General features: G+C 35.9%; 1 long non-coding RNA gene across 7 annotated transcripts; it reads right to left on the bottom strand.

Annotated features, from left to right (window-relative positions):
- Nucleotides 1-1,026: 1,026 nt before the first annotated feature.
- LOC112168136 lies at nt 1,027-6,012 on the bottom strand. Of its 7 annotated transcripts, none has more exons than XR_005800119.1 (4): nt 5,472-6,012; nt 4,010-4,097; nt 2,350-3,431; nt 1,027-1,312 (listed from the first exon to the last, which is right to left on the bottom strand). It is a non-coding gene; the product is annotated as an uncharacterized LOC112168136 (long non-coding RNA). The 7 variants fall into 7 exon arrangements; XR_005800115.1 differs by adding an exon at nt 5,301-5,344 and having other exon boundaries at nt 1,027-3,431; nt 4,010-4,907; nt 5,443-6,009; XR_005800118.1 differs by adding an exon at nt 5,301-5,344 and having other exon boundaries at nt 1,027-3,431; nt 4,010-4,907; nt 5,472-6,009.
- Nucleotides 6,013-8,847: the final 2,835 nt, after the last annotated feature.

Here is an 8,847-nt window from a genome sequence, read left to right as displayed (position 1 = left end):
TTAGGATTTGGTTCTCAGAAAAACTTCTCCAGAAAAATCAAGGGCCAGTCAACTAGAAATTCTAATAGTTCCAATGACACGATGTTGAAATACGGTTCCTTGTGCCATGTTCCCTTCACATCCAGATTAAATTCATTTGGAGGATGAAGAAAATGCAGTGTAGTACTGTAGTGGAACCATTGTATTGACATGTTATCAGAAAAATTTTAATGGTTCCCATCACCCAATTGTTGGCTTTCCATTTGGTCCTCGCACTATGCCAGAAAAGTAATTAGACGACAGAGCAGATCTGTCGTCTAATGAAAAAAAATTATGTTGTCTAGTATGATGCCGTCTCTTGGGGGTATCAGACGACAGATTTCCTCTGTCGTCTGATTTTTCAGATGGCTGAAGGTTTTCAAGTCGTCTGTTGTCTGATTAAATCCAAGACGACAGAAGGTTTTCAAGTTGTCTGTTGTCTGATTAAACCCAAGACATGTGTTAGATGAATTCAGACGATAGTTATTTGTTGTTTGTAATGACTTACAATAATAGTTTGCTGATGTTTGTTTTGTATTTTAATAACAGTTAACTGTTATTTAAACTACCAACACAAGACAATTATTTGTTGTTGTACATTCATTTAAGATACAATTATATGTTGTTATTTTTGTTTTGAGTAAACAAAAGTTGATATATTTTTGTCTTTGTTTTTATTGTAAGGCCACAATTTTCTGTTGTTTGAGTGAGAAAATAAGTAACAGTTAACTATTATTTAAACTACTAACACAAGACAATTATTTGTTGTTGTACATTCATTTAAGATACAATTATATGTCGTCATTTTTGTTTTGAGTCAACAGAAATTAATATAATTTTGTCTTTGTTTTTATTGTAAGGCCACAATTTTCTGTTGTTTGAGTGAGAAAATAACAATAGATTTTTCCTAAATTCTGTTGTTCTTAAGTAGCTCCAACAACACATTTTGACTTTGATTTAGTGGTTGCATGGTATTTCAGAAGTCACATTTGAATTCCTATTAGGATGTAATTCGGAAACTACACAATTGGCATATATTATTCAATCTGTCATTATAGTCAACACATACATCCATAAACCTAATGAGCATCAGCTCAATAAACTTATAAGGCAAAAAAACTACTATCTGGAGCAACTATACTAATCTAGAGTGACTAAGTAGCAGAAGCTTTAATTTAGCCAATTATGTAACAACTATGATTCTTGAAGCGGATAATCCTCCAGAGATATCAACTAATTGAGGCATCAAAGTTTTGAAGAGCAGACTACCATTGTTCTACATAATTCTTGTAGTCTGCAGACAACACAAACACAGAAATTTAGTAAAGATAACATATTTCAAGAGCGAAACTTAGTACAAAACCACATATCACATTGCAACTGCCTCATGCTCATAACAAGGATTGATACTTGTTTACATTATAACTATAGACATTCAATTAACAAAGCTAACTGTGTGCACAAAAACTGAAGCTAGAAAAGATATTTGCTGAGGATATCATATTCAGGAAAAGACACAAAAATACCACAAAGCGCAAAACCACAACCCAGCTACCAAAATCAATGCAACAATCTTGCAAGTTGGAAATAATTTCAAATGGTTGTCTCTGCAAAAATAGGAGGTGGAAGAAAACAGGCTTTTGAACTTTTGAACTTTTCTTTGCATTTCATCTAGTTTATCTCCTCTTCAATTCTAATGTACTTGATGGACCTTTTTGGCTTTTTATCTTGAAGTTACAAATGGTGGATTCTTTTATATGATGCCCCTTGATAGTTCTAGGACATTGCAGCATCCTATCATATCAAATCTTCCTCTTGCTAAATTAGTTAGGCCTATCCGGAGTCAAGAGCAAAGATATATCCAACCTATGTTAAGTATTAGACAATGATTGCAAGAATCTAAAAATATAATAACATTAAAAGCTTTGGCTCATGTAGTCCATCTATGTCCAAGACTCCGAACCAATTCCTCAACATTGAAAAGAATGTATCCTGGTATTTCCCATCTAAATGTTTCATAAAGTCCAAAATTCAAATCCTGTCCCTGAAGATAAAGTAAAGTAAAGTAAATCTGGATTGGAATTTATAAACGAGTAGAGCTAGTACAATCTGGCTTGCCTATCCTTTCCGATGAAACTTAGTACATGATCCTGTGAGAACATAAATAAGCAGAACTTGATTTGTATGGGAAACCTACTTGATACACAAGAGGTAGCAGTAAAGAGACTTTCAAGAAGTTAAGGAAACGGGTTGGTGGAGTTCAAGAATGAACCTATACTTATACATTGAAAACACCAAATAATGATTTTAGTAGGAGGAATGTACTCTTACCGATGCAACGGTCCAAAAACATAAATCTAAAGTTACAGAAAGGTAGCACCAATTGCAAGAAGCCTCCCTTGAAAAGCCAAGCATGCAATCAACAATGAAGAGTTAAAATCATCTCCACAGACATAGAGAAGCCATGAGATTAAAATTGCTTTGCTCACCAAGAATCATAACAATATTGTCTAATATTTTGACAACATATTTTGACAAGTCCAAGTTGTTCAAGAGTTTGAAGTCTGAATACATGTTACCAAAATTTGCAAATATGCATTAAGAATCACTTTACATATCCAAACTCATATAATGTTTCAATTTTTGTTTTATCTACATGTCCATTACCATGGTGTTTTGACACTACAGGTCTTAGGTACCCTAAACCATGCAAAAAAAGAAAAAAGAAAGAGGAACATATAATATACTATATGTGGAATATTAGAGCAACAGCTGGACACTTTTGTGTAATACTAAAGCAAGTTCTGAGTTGAAGTCTATAGATTAACAAACCAAGACAAATGCAAAACAAAATTGAAAATTAGAACTCAGCTGACAAAAGCAAGAACAAGATAAAACTGCAGTTGTAGTACAACAGACAGAAATAACATAGAAACTTTTAAAATGTAACAAGAAGATAAGTCTTAATTTCCAGAGTCCTAATCCTTGGGTCAAACACATCAATATCAGACCAAGAAGATTGCTATTTTGGATATGTACAACACAGAAACCTTAAGAAAGTAACAACAAGCCAGACATAATCGCGACAAGAGCTTTGATAAATTCCTAGTTTCCTACAATTGTGAGAGGAATATATTTAATATTATATGTGGAACTTTAGAGTATACCTAGACTCTTTTTTTGTGATACTACAACAATTTTTGGGTTGAAGTCGGGAGATCAACAAAACCTGGAAACAAATCAAATTGAAATCCATAATCTATTTGAGTTTTGGGTAGAATCTTGGTGGAGAAAAAGGAGCTTACTTTCTTTGATATGTTCTCATAGCTAGGCCTACTTATGAGAAAAGGCAAGAAGAAAAATATCAGCTCCTCTGTAACTAAGAGGCCTCAACCTATTATAATCTTCTTGACCTGCATAATATAGGTTTACATTATATTCTTTAAATAATACTAATTAACAGTATCAAGCACTCATTGATTGGAGAAGTGTTTTATAACTACTTCAAACAATATGATCATGTATGCATTGTATCCATATATGCTAGTGTTAATCAGCTCAGAAAGGTACTATTTTTTTCCAAAGGTGTTTTTTCCTTTTTCCTCCAAAGCAAAAGAGAAAGTTCATTGCCGTTGTCTTTGATGGTTGTTACACATGGATGAGCTACCATCGAAATGCATTTATTTTTTACAATATATGATAAAAATCTCACTCTGTTTTTCCTAGTTGGGACCTTTTTCGGGATCTCCTGCAAGTGTGGTTTTCACTCCCATTTTTTCTCACATTACTCAAGCTTTAACATGTTTGAAACATCAAAATATGATTATGAAGGGAATTGAAAAATTTATGGAATAGCATTAATCAATTACAGTTTTAATTATTCTTTGACTAATATCTAAACTTGGGATTATCAACTTCTATGATTGGCTATGAAAAAGTACTTAACCTCCTTAAGCGTCAAAATTCTAAGAGAGACAGAAAGAAATAGTACCAGCAGCATCCCAGAGACCCAAATTCACAGTCTGCCCATCAACTAAAACATTAGCACTGAAGTTGTCAAATACAGTTGGAACATAATCCTGTCAAGAAGAAGAAAAAGTGCATGGAAACAGAAAGAACAAAGATCCTTCAGGAATTAAAACAATGAAGAAAACAACAATAAGGGAAAAGACATGAAGGAAAGAAACACAGTGCCATTAACAGAATTGCAACAACCGCAAAACCACAACCCAGCTACCAAAAGCAATGCAACAAGCTTGCAAGCACAAAAAAAAAGAAAAAAAAAGAAGGAATTTTCTTGAGCAATAAAAATCTCTAAAACATTATTTCTAGAGCAGAAATATGCCAGAGCAGTATAAAACTCTCCTATGTACTAAGGTACAAGCTGCACAATTTTGTGGATGGCTCTAGCCATAACAAATACAGCTATAGCAAAACCAGGATTGGTCAAGTTACAACTTAAATTCAACTATGTTAAATATATGAAATACCTCGCAAAAATAAATCTCATAATCTGTCATCATTTTAACAATATTGGTTGAAAAAGATGATCAAAAGACAAAACAAATTCACAACCCATGACTTCCTTCCATAATTCCTGAAAGCTTATAACCAATTATAATTTTTGCAGTGTTCATGAGTAACCAAGCAAGTTAGGTGATGAAACAGATTCATGCAACTATAGTATTGAAACTTAAAAGGCCTTGATGAATTCATTGTCAGGCTTCCGCATTGTGAAATTCACAAAGAAAATTAGTTTGACTTGAAAGCAAGAAATAATGAAAGAAAATTGAAATAAAGACAAGAGGAAAAGCCCTTCCTGTTAATTCTGCAACTGTCCTCTCTAGTTTTTGATAGAACAGCTTCAGCAACAAGCTTGTCTATAATTTCTACAGTCCAGCCAAAGAGAATCCAGATTTATAAACCTCTAAATAAGTAAAAATCCCTGAACTTTAACACAATTTGCAATACCCACAACTAAACCCACATGTCCAGATAACAAAAATCCTATCTTTGATCGAGTGCAGGAATTCAGAGTTGTACACCATAATCATAATCAAATTCAAAGACCCAGATAAGAAAAAGCTTACAAATTCTAACAGCCACAACTACAGTTACATGCCTAAATAAGAAAGATCCAAACTTTGAACAAGAACAGTAACAATTCAGAATTCTAAACAATAACCACAAATCAAATATTCATGGCAATTGAAAACAAAAATAGATAGTAAGCTAACAAGGATATATTATCATATCTCTTTAGACATGGTTAGAAACAATACCCAGTTGAGCAAACTTATTGTAAATGAACCTCTCGATTTGATGTCTGAGGGATCAAATCAAATTGACTCAATTGAGAGGGAATATAACCAATTGAAAGTTAGTAGCTATTGTTAATGGAGAATGGCCAAACTTTAAGCAAACCTCTTGTAAATGAGAAATGGGTGGCAGACCTTGAACTAGTGACGACCCATTTATGGACGGGCAAGCTGCTGGAGAAATGGGTGCCACCGGAACAAGAGTTTCCGGTGAGACGGTCGTGCTGTCGGTGCTTTAAATCCCCAAATTGAATTCCAGATAAAGCCCTAAAACCCAAAACTAATCCAATTGAAACCCTAAATCAAATAATAGTGAATCGAATGGCTTAGCAACAATAGTGAAACAATAGGTTTGGTTGGTTTAGAGAGACCGATGAAATCGACACTTTGAATACCAACATGAGCGAACGAGTGAGAGGAAGAGGTTTCTCTGTGTTTGTTTCAAAAAGTGATTGACATGGGGATGAATTTGTTCTGTGATTGTTGAAGAAAAATAGGGTTGACAAAGTCTGGGTTTTGAGTTCAGATGAGAAGAGAGCGAAGAGAGAAGACTGGGAGCAGTCAAAGAAAGCATAGCAGAAAGAGAGACGGAGTTTTTTTCAAGCTTTTGGTTATAGTCTCAGTTTTAGACAGAGTTGCTGAGTATGGGAACGAGGTGTTTTGTAGTTTATGTCAAAAAAGACTAAAAAGAAAAGTCAAATTCACATTATTCAGACAACACAATTCCTCTAAACTGTTGTCTGAATATCACCCTATTGACTTCTGAGCTAGGGTTTGGAACTTTTGAGAGGGAAAGCACTTGATATAGTTGAAGGGAATTCCAAAATTTTTGTTAGGGTTAGATATGAAATATTTTCATCTTTTACAACCACATATAAGTGTTGTCTGAATCTGATCATATTTTCAAAATGAAACAAGTATGGCTTCTCTATGTATTCAGACAACACATTTAATTTATCTGTTATCTGAAAAACTCAGACGACAGAAAATCAGCCTTTTGTCATCTGATGCGTGTCGTCTGATAGCTTGTTTGGCATAGTGTCGGCCAGTCAACTTAGGTGGTCATGGCCCTCATGGCATGCCATCGCCAGGTAAAGCACTTCTCTTTGCATTTGTTATTGGTACTCGTGGTTGATTGTTTGCCTCCTATTCTGACTGTTTAGGGAAAAATTTTCTTTTGGTAAAATGTATCAGATCGGTGTTTTGAGATTTTTTTTTTTTTAATGTTAGAAAGATATTGATTAGGTTAATCTCATCACGTTTTTTATTTAGATATTTAGATATGGAGGTTATTATTATTATTATTATTATTATTCGCCTACTTTAAAAATTAAAAATAATTAGATGCTAAAAATTGATCAATTGAATGTGATGACGTGGTAGATCCACATAGGACGCCACATAATTTGGTATTAGTTTTTTGTAAAACTTTTTGCGATATGTAGCACTACTCTTTAAAGAAATCTAAACAGTGCAAAACCCACAACATCACTCTCATAGTACGATAAGACAAAATGAGGAGGCACATCCCACCATACTAACTTCGATAAAGATGTTCCAGGAGTCTGCTACCTTATTCCCTTCTCTATATATGTGTGAAGATTTGAAGTTCATTTGTGAGATCCTGTATAAGCAATTTTACTAAAAGTTCCCCTTTTTGAGTTTTTATTCAATTTCTCTTCTTTTTCTCGGAGACTTGCAACATTCCTTCTTCTACCCTCCTTCTTTTTCATAGGGGAGACCAAAAGCCGAACTGTGGGGGTTCGTGCTCATTTCAAGCTTGGAGCTTGTTGAGATCTCCAAACTTAGAGTTTGTAGAGAATTTATGACCGACCACTTACATCATTGTTTCGATCTAATCCAACACCTCTTGGAATCAGATTTCTTGGAAGCAACTACGCTCAGAAATCCCAAATTTTTTGAAAGCGATTACTCTTGGAAATTCATAATTCTTGGGAGCGACTACGTTTAAAAATTTTATATGTTTTCATAGTAGCCTTTTCCGCTCCGAAACTAACCCTTTTTCTTGTTCTCTTTCAGGATGAGTAACCTGAATAAACTGGACTTCGCTCCATTGGGAACAACTGGCTCTAGATATCACAAGTGGGTTTGTGATGTCCTCCAGCATCTCAAGGCCGATGGAATCCTGAATACGATTCTTGAGCCTAGCCAGGACGTTATAACTATTGAGCAAGCTCAAGCTTTAGAAGCAAATAGAGCATCCTTGGAGGCAAATAAGGCAAAAGCCATCATCCTAATGACTCGTCATATGGATGATTCGCTCCAGTATGAGTATATGAATGAAGAATACCTCAGAAGGCTGTGGGTCTCACTCGAAGAAAGATTTGGCAACGTCTGTGACTCCCTGCTTCCTGAACTAGAAGTGAGATGGCATAGCCTCGACTTCTGTGATTTCAAGTCAATTATTTACTACAACTCGGAAGCACTTCGCATTAAATCCTTAATGGAATTCTGTGGAAAAGATATCACAAATGCGATGTTGATTCCCCGTCTCTGTTTTGATGGTTGCAAACAACTATCGAATCGATGTTACTGCTGGACGGACCATAAGGTTTCATGAGCTCATTAGAGCTATGAATGTCACTAAAAAGCATGACAACATCCTTGTGAAGTACTATAATTCGAGACCCGTGGGAACAGAGCATATTCCGGAGTCCAATTATAGTCGCGCCCCTAAGGGAGGGCGCCAAGAGCGAAACCCTAAATCTAAGGACAATTCTAGATGTCTGGTCCATATTCCCACTCTAATGAGGAAGGTTACCACCAAAATAGGCGGACACGGAACCGAAAAGGTCAACGTGGAAAGAGAGAGAGAGAGAGAGAGAGAGAGAGAGAGACAACGCCTCTGGCCATGTTGGTGGCGCCACCAACACTAAGAGCCATCTAAATGGCCATTTCAAAGCGCCTCAATGGATGGAGTCTAAGCACAGAGATGTATGTTTTCAATGTGGATTATCCGATCATTAGGCACACGTTTGTAGAGCTCGTGAAGAAATTGTCCCCGCTTAAAAAGCATATTGTGAAGCAAGAGAATCTCACTATGTGGAGCAAGAAGATCAAGAAGATGATCTAGAGTGAAGGGTTGAAGACTTCAAATCTGGCTGGGATGAATAGATCACCAATTCTATTTGTACATACATGTGCATTTGCAAGCATAATTAGCTATAATGAGCCACGCTCATCGTACCGCCAGGGGTATCAACGCCCACCATATAAGTGACTGGCGTAAAGACAGCTAGCCAGGTTACCGCCTGAGCCCCGGAGCAACCCCAAAGCACCGCCAACGCGCCGCCATGCGCCGTGTCAAGTTAGCATCAGAAGCTACTGAAACTGGGAACTGAAGCACATCAGTCCCACATCGAAAACAAGGGGAAGATCATCCTCTTCCTCACCTATAAAAGGTCCTCTCCTCTCTCCTCATTTATTACGCATTCAATACTTGCTTACTGTTACTTTGTCAACATAAATACATCGACTAACTTAGGCATCG

The sequence above is a fragment of the Rosa chinensis genome, chromosome 5 (genome assembly GCF_002994745.2).
Source record: "Rosa chinensis cultivar Old Blush chromosome 5, RchiOBHm-V2, whole genome shotgun sequence".
NCBI lineage: Eukaryota > Viridiplantae > Streptophyta > Magnoliopsida > Rosales > Rosaceae > Rosa > Rosa chinensis.
The sequence above is the reverse complement of the archived record's forward strand: the minus strand, read 5'-3'. Positions and strand labels throughout refer to the sequence as shown.